This window comes from Lathyrus oleraceus, chromosome 6, assembly GCF_024323335.1.
Source record: "Lathyrus oleraceus cultivar Zhongwan6 chromosome 6, CAAS_Psat_ZW6_1.0, whole genome shotgun sequence".
NCBI classification, from domain to species: domain Eukaryota; kingdom Viridiplantae; phylum Streptophyta; class Magnoliopsida; order Fabales; family Fabaceae; genus Lathyrus; species Lathyrus oleraceus.
Genome location: NC_066584.1, coordinates 107,900,883 through 107,910,129, shown reverse-complemented (window position 1 = coordinate 107,910,129; position 9,247 = coordinate 107,900,883). Strand labels below are relative to the sequence as shown.

The following is a 9,247-nucleotide window of genomic DNA, read 5'->3' as shown; positions in this document are numbered from 1 at the left end:
GGAAAATTGCTTGTTCAATGGTAATGGCCTAAAATGATCTACAATCTTTCCTCTTGGAACATGCCCTTGCAAGTTGAGTTTGACATTTCTCAAAGAATAAAATTTAGAGAAGACATCTTGAAATTGATAATGAAATTGGATGGCATTCATATCATAAATATTGAGCAAGTTATGGTCCTTAGAAGTTGACCTCATAACTAGGGCACAAACAAAATGACTTATAATGTTTCACTATAAAAAATGACTTTGCAAGAAAAACTAGCTCTTGATGCCAACATGAAAGTTGTTTGGAATGTCATAAAGAGTAAATTTCATCTTGGAATCATTTTCATATGACAAATATTGTAGGAGATAGGGTCTAGGGTACCCTAGATTTTACCCGTTGACTTTCTCTGGTCAACCTCTTTGAACCAACTTGCAAACTTGAAGTTATCTTGATCTTTGGGGCTCATGAAGGATAATATATGCATATGATGATGTTTAATGAAGTATACCTTGATATGTTTGACCAATTGATGAAGAAACTTGCTGAGGAAGTCACACAAGATACCTAGATGAATTAGGACTTCCAAGGCAAAGAAGCTTCAAACTCTTGATGAACTCTTGATAAAAAATGACAAATAATGAACATGGGGATCCAGATATGATGCTTGGAAACATTGTGAACCTTTCCTTGATTGATCCTTTGCCATGAGGGTCTCAAACCCTAGTTGTGAACTTGGTGAGGCACAGATGGACACACACATTACCTATAAAAGAAAAAAAAGCTACACTAGACATATTTTTGGTATTTTGGTTAGTAAACAAAAGAAAATAAAGTATGATACAATAAAAAGTGCTTGGTAATCTCTCCCAATGCAAACCCAATGAATGTGGGGTTAGAAGGATACTAAGGTGTGATCCGAAAGCCAATGCAAATGATGAGATATCATGAGGGATCTTAGGGTCAAAATTGGGGTCGTACAATAGGAGACTTACTTGGTGATGAAGAGCTCAGAGGCACTGGCTGCTTCTGAGTCGTTGAAGACTCTCCTAGCTTGAGACTATTCTTCTTCTGAGATGGATCCCTCTTTCTCTTCAGGAAGTTAGGGGTTGATCTGGGAGCCAGTCCAAGCTGAAACCAGAGATGTCAACTCCTTGGGCTTCCAAATCCTATAAGTAGTAAGCAATGATTTCTGGAGGATCTATCTTTGATAAGAGATATATATCATATGCTCTCTCTCTCTATGATCCTTTAGAGCTTCCCAAGCTGTAGGTTTGGTGGGTTTGACTCTGACCTTGTCAATCAGACTCATGCTCTTCAGATTCCTCCCAATGAGAGGCTTCCCCATGTCTACAATGACGTATTCCATCAGATTCAAGGAGATGAGATGGTCCACCAGATCACTCTCTATCAGAACGTCAAAAATTAATCTTCCTAGAGGTATGTAGTTCATGGGCTTCATGTTGTTCCTTGTGTCTCTGACAGAACCCCTTAGGTACTTGAAGAGGAGAGGACGAAGATTCGGCTTCAGACCTTTATGCAGACAATATAGAATTCACTTCTGATCTGTGTTGATGTAGTCAAAAGAGCTGGATAAAGAGCGGTGATGAATGGTTCCCAGAATGATCTCGAGCCACACCCTCAGATTCTTGTGAAGCTCTTTATTCTTGGATGTTTTTCCTTCTTGGATTTCTAGGCCTAGGGTTCATGTGTGAAATGAATTCAATTCACAGTTTTGAGGAGGAAGCATAGAGTTTTGGTTGGATATTTGGAGTTAGGAGATGATAACACTGAAATTCACCGAATTTTCGACTCCGATTTCGCATGCATTTTAGTAGTTTTATTGTCATTTTATTCTGTTATTACTATGTTTCTCTTTGTTTTCAGGGTTTTACTTTAATCGAAGCCCCGATCGAGAAAAGGAGAGAAAAGAGCTAAAAACCCTAAAATTCAGCATTTTGTACTTGTGGCTCCCACTGTGGCTGGCGCCATAGACCCTGCCATGACGTGTCCCAGCTCAACTTCCCTCAACTGCCACGTTCCCCACTACTTCCAGGCGCCTCAGATTGGCCTTGTGGCGAGCGCCACAAGAGGAAAAGTATTCCCTCCCATTTTCAAGTTGAAGGGCATCCTTGTCATTTCCATCATTTTACTCTCCTATAAATAGAGACTCGAAATTACTTATTCAATCATCTAAACTTAGAGCAGAGGCAAACTTAGAGCAAACTTTGTTTCACTTAGGCATATATTCAGTATTTTAAAGTGGTAATCGCTTCACATTGGGGTGTTACCACAATTGTGTAATCAAGTCTGTGATCGATTTTGTAATCGAGTATGGAACACTTTGGAAGGAAGTTAATCCTGCCACCATTTTCATTTCCGCTTTGCATTTTATTCAACCCTCTGATTGGAGCAGTTTTTTATTGCCTTACCTTTATCTATTTATTTCCTGCACTGTCTTTACTTTATTTATTTCTCGCACTGTCTTTACTTTATTTATTTCCCGCACTGTCTTTACTTTATTTATTTCCCGCACTGTCTTTACTTTATTTATTTTCCGCACTCGCTTTACTTTATTTATTTCTCGCACTCGCTTTACTTTATTTATTTCTCACACTCGTTTTACTTTATTTATTTCTCGCATTCGCTTTACTTTTATTTATTTCTCGCACTTGCTTTACTTTTATTTATTTTCCGCACTCGCACTACTTTTATTTACTTTCCGCACTCGCACTACTTTTATTTAAATTATTGCACCTTTACTTTACCATGTCTAACTAAATCTATAAGGTTAGAATGTAAGGATAGTAATTGAATCGATAATCCGTACAATTGTTCGTAGAAACACTTAAGGGCTATTTTAACTTTCAACTTAAGTTTTCCCGCACTTAATTTCCGTTGGGTAAGATCGAAAGCCGTCCAACGTCTTTTTAAACTTAATTTTTTTTAACTATTTCAAAAACAACGAAAGCGCTTTGTTTAGTTCATTAGGAGTTTTTAACTTAAGAAGAAAAGAGATTTTAAAACTATTTTCGGACGCGTTTATAAGATTAGAGTCCGGTTCGTGAGAACCTCTTTTGGTTAAGAAATCCAGGTTAAAATACTTTTCAACTTAGTCAAGATACTATATTTCTTAAAAATAGGTTTACTACTCTAAGGCAATGCGCGTCTTTTTATAAGTGACAATAAGAGGGTTTGATTAGGGAGTACAACCCAGTCCTGAATACGCGAAAGCGACAGTTCCTGTTAAATTAGTTCTTTTCAAAGTAGGAAACACTGCCCATAAGTAGCTCTATTAGCTAGTACTTGGATTATTAATTGATTATGTGAATTACATTCGACCCTGTCTTTATTAATTGAACTGTATTCAATACTTTAACTTTCATTGCACACTCTAAAATCACTTATTTTGATTGCCTTTGATAAACACCATAACAATAGATAACGATAGATTTACACTTGGTCTCTGTGGATTCGACAATCTTTTATATTACTCTGACGCGTTCGTATACTTGCGAAAAGCAACACATCAAGTTTTTGGCGCCGTTGTCGGGGACCAATTTCGTCAAATTTCATTTCCCTGTTGTTATATCGTTTAGACTTAGGCTATTTCCCGCCAGTCAATGCGAAAAGCTCGCAGCACCGGAAGCTTAAATACCCTCTAGCAGAACCTGAACGTTACGCTCGCGCATGTTTGTTCTTTCATAAAATTAAGAGAGCTATGGCCGAAGATCAAAACCAAAGACCTCTTAAGGACTTCACCCAACCATCTAACAAAGAACCTAGTTCTAGTATAGTAAACCCAACCATACCAGCTAATAATTTCGAACTTAAACCATCCCTGTTGCAACTAGTGCAACAGAGACAATTCGTAGGTCTCGCTACTGAGAACCCAAACCAACATTTAAAAATATTTCTTCAATTAGCAGACACTTTTAAAACCAATGGAGCTTCTCCTGAGGCAATCCGTTTAAGATTATTCCCTTTTTCCCTCAGAGATAAAGCCCTATCATGCTTAGATTCCCTTTCACCCAATTCCATTACGATTTGGGATAACCTTAGAAGAGTATTCCTTGCTAGATATTTTCCCCAAGTAAGATCACCGTTCTTCGAAACCATATAACTAGATTTACCCAAAACCAAGGAGAATTGTTGTTTGAAGCTTGGGAGAGATATAAAGAGTTATTACGAGCATGCCCACATCATGGTTTAGAAAATTGGTTAATCATTCAAACCTTCTATAATGGACTTCACTATAACACGAAGATGACCATCGACGCTGCTGCAGGCGGTGCTCTAATGAACAAACCTTACCCTGAAGCTAGTGCCCTCATCGAAGATATGGCTCAAAACCATCAATCATGGGGAGTCGAACGAGCGACAGTTGAGAAGAAAGAAGCCCAAGGAGGAGTGCATGAACTAAGCTCTATAGACATGATGCAAGCTAAAATGGACGCATTAGCCCTTAAGGTCGAGCATATGTGCATAAACCCGAATACTATAGCCGCAGTTTCGTCGGATTGTGAGATATGTGCAACCAAAGGACACCAATCTGCAGAATGCAGTCTATTAAACGAAAGCCACTCTGAGCAAGTGAACTACACCCAAGGGAACCCATATTCGAATACCTATAACCCTGGATGGAGGAATCACCCAAACTTCTCCTACAAAAACAATAACTCAATCCAAAATAATGCGCCTCCGAGACCTAATTATCAAGCCCCAAGATCAAATCAACCTATGCAACCTGTGCCACCAAAGTCGAGCCTTGAGAAAATTATGGAAAATTTTATCACCACTCAAACCCAACAAAACAAGGAGTTCATGAACCAAAACATTCATGTTAATGAATTGATTACTCAATTAGGAACCAAGGTTGACCAAATAGTTACTCATACCAAGATGCTTGAAACCCAGATCTCTCAGGTAGCTTTAAACCAAGCCCCCCAGACTACACCTGGAGGACAGTTCCCTGGACAACCTCAACGAAATCCGAGAGGGCAAGCCAATGCCATTACCCTACGAAGCGGGAACGCTTATGATGAGCCACCAAACCCTAGATTGAGTGAACCCAAAACTTCTAAGGAATGTACCAAACCCCCGGATGAAGTAAAGGAACCAGAGGAATCTGAAAAACAGGAAGGTCGAGAAAAAGGAGAAGAACCTAAAGATAAAACTTACATACCACCCCCGCCATATAAACCACCTATACCATATCCGTAAAGACTCAAACAAACCCAGATCAATAACCAGTATCAAAAATTTATTAAAGTTATAGAAAAACTTCACGTAGAAATCCCTTTCACATAAGCCATCACCCAAATACCTTCTTATGCAAAGTTTCTCAAAGACATCCTTACCAACAAACGTAGACTTGACGATCCGAAGCCTTTGGAATGTAATGCTGTTTCCGAGAATAAATTAGCCAAAAAAGATAAAGATCCTGGAAATTTCACCATTCCTTGTCTTTTGGGAAGTCATGTCATCGAAAAAGCTTTTCTAGACTTAGGAGCTAGTGTGAGCTTAATGCCTTTAGCGGTTTGTGAGAGGTTAAACTTAGGAGAATTACAGCCCACTAAGATGTCACTTCAGTTAGCCGATAGATTTGTTAAATATCCGATAGGCATCTTAGAAGATGTCCCTGTTAGGATAGGTCAGTTATTTATCCCTACTGATTTTTTTGTCATGGACATCAAAGAGGACAATGATATACCAATCCTTCTAGGTAGACCATTCTTATCGACTGCAGGAGCCATAATAGATGTCAAGAGAGGAAAGTTGACCTTTGAGGTAGGTGACGAGAAAATAGATTTTATACTTTCGAAATTTCTTATGGCACCTGTGATGGGAGACACATGTTATGCCTTAGATATCATTGATGAATGTGTTAGAGAATTAGAACAAGAAGAAATTATAAAAACAATTAAGTTACCATCAACCCTCATAATGGAAGATGATGACTTTAGAAAACCCTACATCGATGATAACCTTTACGAATGTTTATCCCTTACCCCAGATCCTATGCCATGCCCTAAGAAACCAACCTTAGAACTTAAGGAACTGCCTAAAATATGAGATATGAGTTCCTCGATGAAGAGATGAACCGTCCAGTTATAGTCAGTGCTACCTTGAGCTAAGAGGAAAGGAACCAACTTTTAGACGTTTTACGAAGATATCCCTCAGCCTTAGGATATAATATCTCTGACCTGAAAGGTATAAGCCCATCCGTATGCATGCATCGGATTTTGCTCGAAGAAGATTCAAAACCCTCCAGAGAACATCAGAGAAGAATAAACCCTATAATGAGTGATGTTGTTAAAAAGGAAGTTCTTAAGTTACTTGAGGCAGGTATAATCTATCAGATCTCGGATACTAAGTGGGTGAGCCCTGTGCATGTAGTACCTAAAAAGGGAGGCATCACAGTCGTGCAAAATGATAAAGGTGAACACGTAGAAAAACGATTAGAAGGAGGATGGCGGATGTGTATAGATTATAGAAAATTAAATAAAGCAACCAGGAAAGATCATTTCCCTTTACCATTTATAGGCCAGATGTTGGAGCGTCTAGCCAGGCACTCTTACTTCTGCAATCTAGATGGATACTCAGGATTCTTCCAAATACCTATTCATCCCGAAGATCAAGAAAAAACTACTTTTACATGCCCTTATGGAACTTTTGCCTACAGACGAATGCCATTCGGCCTCTGTAATGCCCCAACCACTTTCCAACGATGTAGCGGTGTATTCGTCACTTTATGATTTATTGATTAAATCAAAAGCAAAGCATACAAAGAAATCGAGTCGCCACCGCACTTTTATTTATCCTAAGGAATGGCTAAAAAGCGAACAAAAGCCTAAGAAGTTTTACACATAGAAAACTAATGAAAAGATCAGAGAATCTGGGTAAGGGGTAAATTACGCAATGGGAAGGTGTTAGGCACCCAAAACGTCCTAGGTACTCCTAGGGAGCCCTTTTCACACTTGTTGTACGAAATGTTATTTGTTTATGAAATATTATTGTGCAAACATGATTGAAGGGATGAGAAAAGAATATACAAGTTATTATTTTTGTGTTTGGATGGATAACCATTGCCTACGTACCTTTACAGAATCAAAACCTCGTAGTTCGGCTAAAAGATTTCCAAAATATGAGTGGGTTCATTTTAAAACAAAAGCCCTAAGGTCTTTTGTTATCCACAGGAGAAAACTCAACCTTATACAAACAACAAATCCACCATGTGAGAAAAGCTTCAACTTGCTAGTGAGGGGTTAACCCTATAATAAGCAAGGAAGTCTGACAATTCAATCACTAAGGACAAAAGGTGAGATTAACATCAACCAACTAGGATAAATCAAACCTATGGCTAATGTATGAAAACTTATCAAGGATGGACAAAGCCACAAACCAATTGAATGAGTTGGATTAACCAATTAGGATTTATTCACAAAAGATGGTCAAAGTATGATTAGAATTCAATTCAAAAGGAAGTATTATGAAAATGAGGTTTGAAAAATCAAAGGCTTAAGGCCTAGGTTTCTAATTTGAAAAGAGATGAAAATGTTTGCACAATAGTTTTCAAGCTTGGGTTAACATGCAAATGGAGGTTTAAAGAAACAAAAGGTGGGATGGGTGAGGGAGTGTAAAACTTCTTAGATGTTCACCTCTTGAGATCATATGGAAGATAATTCAAGTGATTCCTTTGGAATAGGCAATGAGCAATAACAGATAAACAATAAAGCAAATGGATACCGGATGCCAATCAACGGACTTACACCAATCTCACAAACAAAGGTGGATACCGGATACCAATCAATGGATTTACACCAATCTCCTAAAACAAACATGGATATCAGATGCCAATATATGGACTTATACCAATCTCCTGGAACAAAACAAGACAAGGATACCAGATGCCAATATATGGACTTATACCAATCTCCAAAGGATGATCATAGGAAACAACTGCCAATAAATGGGCTTACAATTGATTCCTCACATATAACAATCAAACAAATGCAAAAGCAAAGAGGAAACAGGTTGCCAATAAATGGTCTTACACTCGACTCCAAGGAAATAGGATGCCAATAAATGGTCTTAGTCCCAACTCCTTCCAGATCATAGGAAACAACTGACAATAAATGGACTTACAATTGAATCCTCAATGGACAAACAAAAGTGTCACAAAGATATGAACAATGATCATGAAATTATGTACAATTAATGGTGATAAATGCACAGAGGCACACACAAGCAAATATGCATAGATGAATCAAGCAATCAGACAAACAAGTCAATTAGCACACACTATACACAAGCAATTAGGCTCAGACAAGGTTAGATTTTACAGTCAACTGGAATGGGGGTGTGTTGTGCTCTTAACCCTAACATTGAGAGTTAGGGTGAAGCATATGAAATGGAGATGAGGAGTATGCCTCATAGCTCTTATCCCTGGCCTGGGAGAGCTTTGAATAATAGAAAGTGTGGGAGTTCAGAAAGTAGGAACTCTTCTCCACAAATGAATGACTCTATAAGATCTTGGGTTAATATCCACAATGCATCAACATGTTATGTGAGCAAGGGGATGACACACTGAATAGCAGGAGATGGATTACACATCTCTTTTATCTTCCAATTGCCTCATAAGAGGACTTTTCCTGCTTGGCACAAAGATAAACAATCACAAGCATTGCCTCTTAAGGAGGACTTCAGACAGGTGCCTGCCCACATAACAGGACAGGTCTTCCAGACTACATGAAGAAGAGAGGTTATACCTAAGTGGTTAAGCAACCAAGCAAAAGCAAGTTCAAAATGAACTTAAGCAACTTATGTACCTGTGGAAACATCAAACAAATCAGTACACAGTTCAAACAACTAAACAACAATCAATAAGCAACAAACAATCCCAATGTACACAATGTATAAGCCAAAGGTCAAACTCAAATGAGTCAACATCAACCTACAAAACACACAAAGATTATTAATCAAAGGAAAACATCAATACTCAAGTGATGCAGCATCAACAACTATGGAACTTGGATGTTCAACCTGAAATCAAAGCTCAAATGTGAGAGGCAAACCACTAGGTCAAAGCCTAGGGTCAAAGATGGAGAAAAAATTCAAAACAGAAGCTGAATATTAACATGAATCAACTTCAAACACATCTTGAAACAATCCAAAAGGTCTCACATCAATATCATATACCAAATCCATTTCATGATCAATTGAAGTTCAAGGCAATTTTAAAGCTCAAATGTGACCAACCAG

At 38.2% G+C, this 9,247-nt stretch overlaps 1 non-coding gene across 1 annotated transcript; it reads right to left on the bottom strand.

Annotated features, from left to right (window-relative positions):
• Positions 1–4,087: 4,087 nt before the first annotated feature.
• On the bottom strand, positions 4,088–4,194 carry LOC127099520 (small nucleolar RNA R71). The gene has a single exon (XR_007794013.1). It is a non-coding gene; the product is annotated as a small nucleolar RNA R71 (small nucleolar RNA).
• Between the last annotated feature and the right edge of the window lie 5,053 nt (positions 4,195–9,247).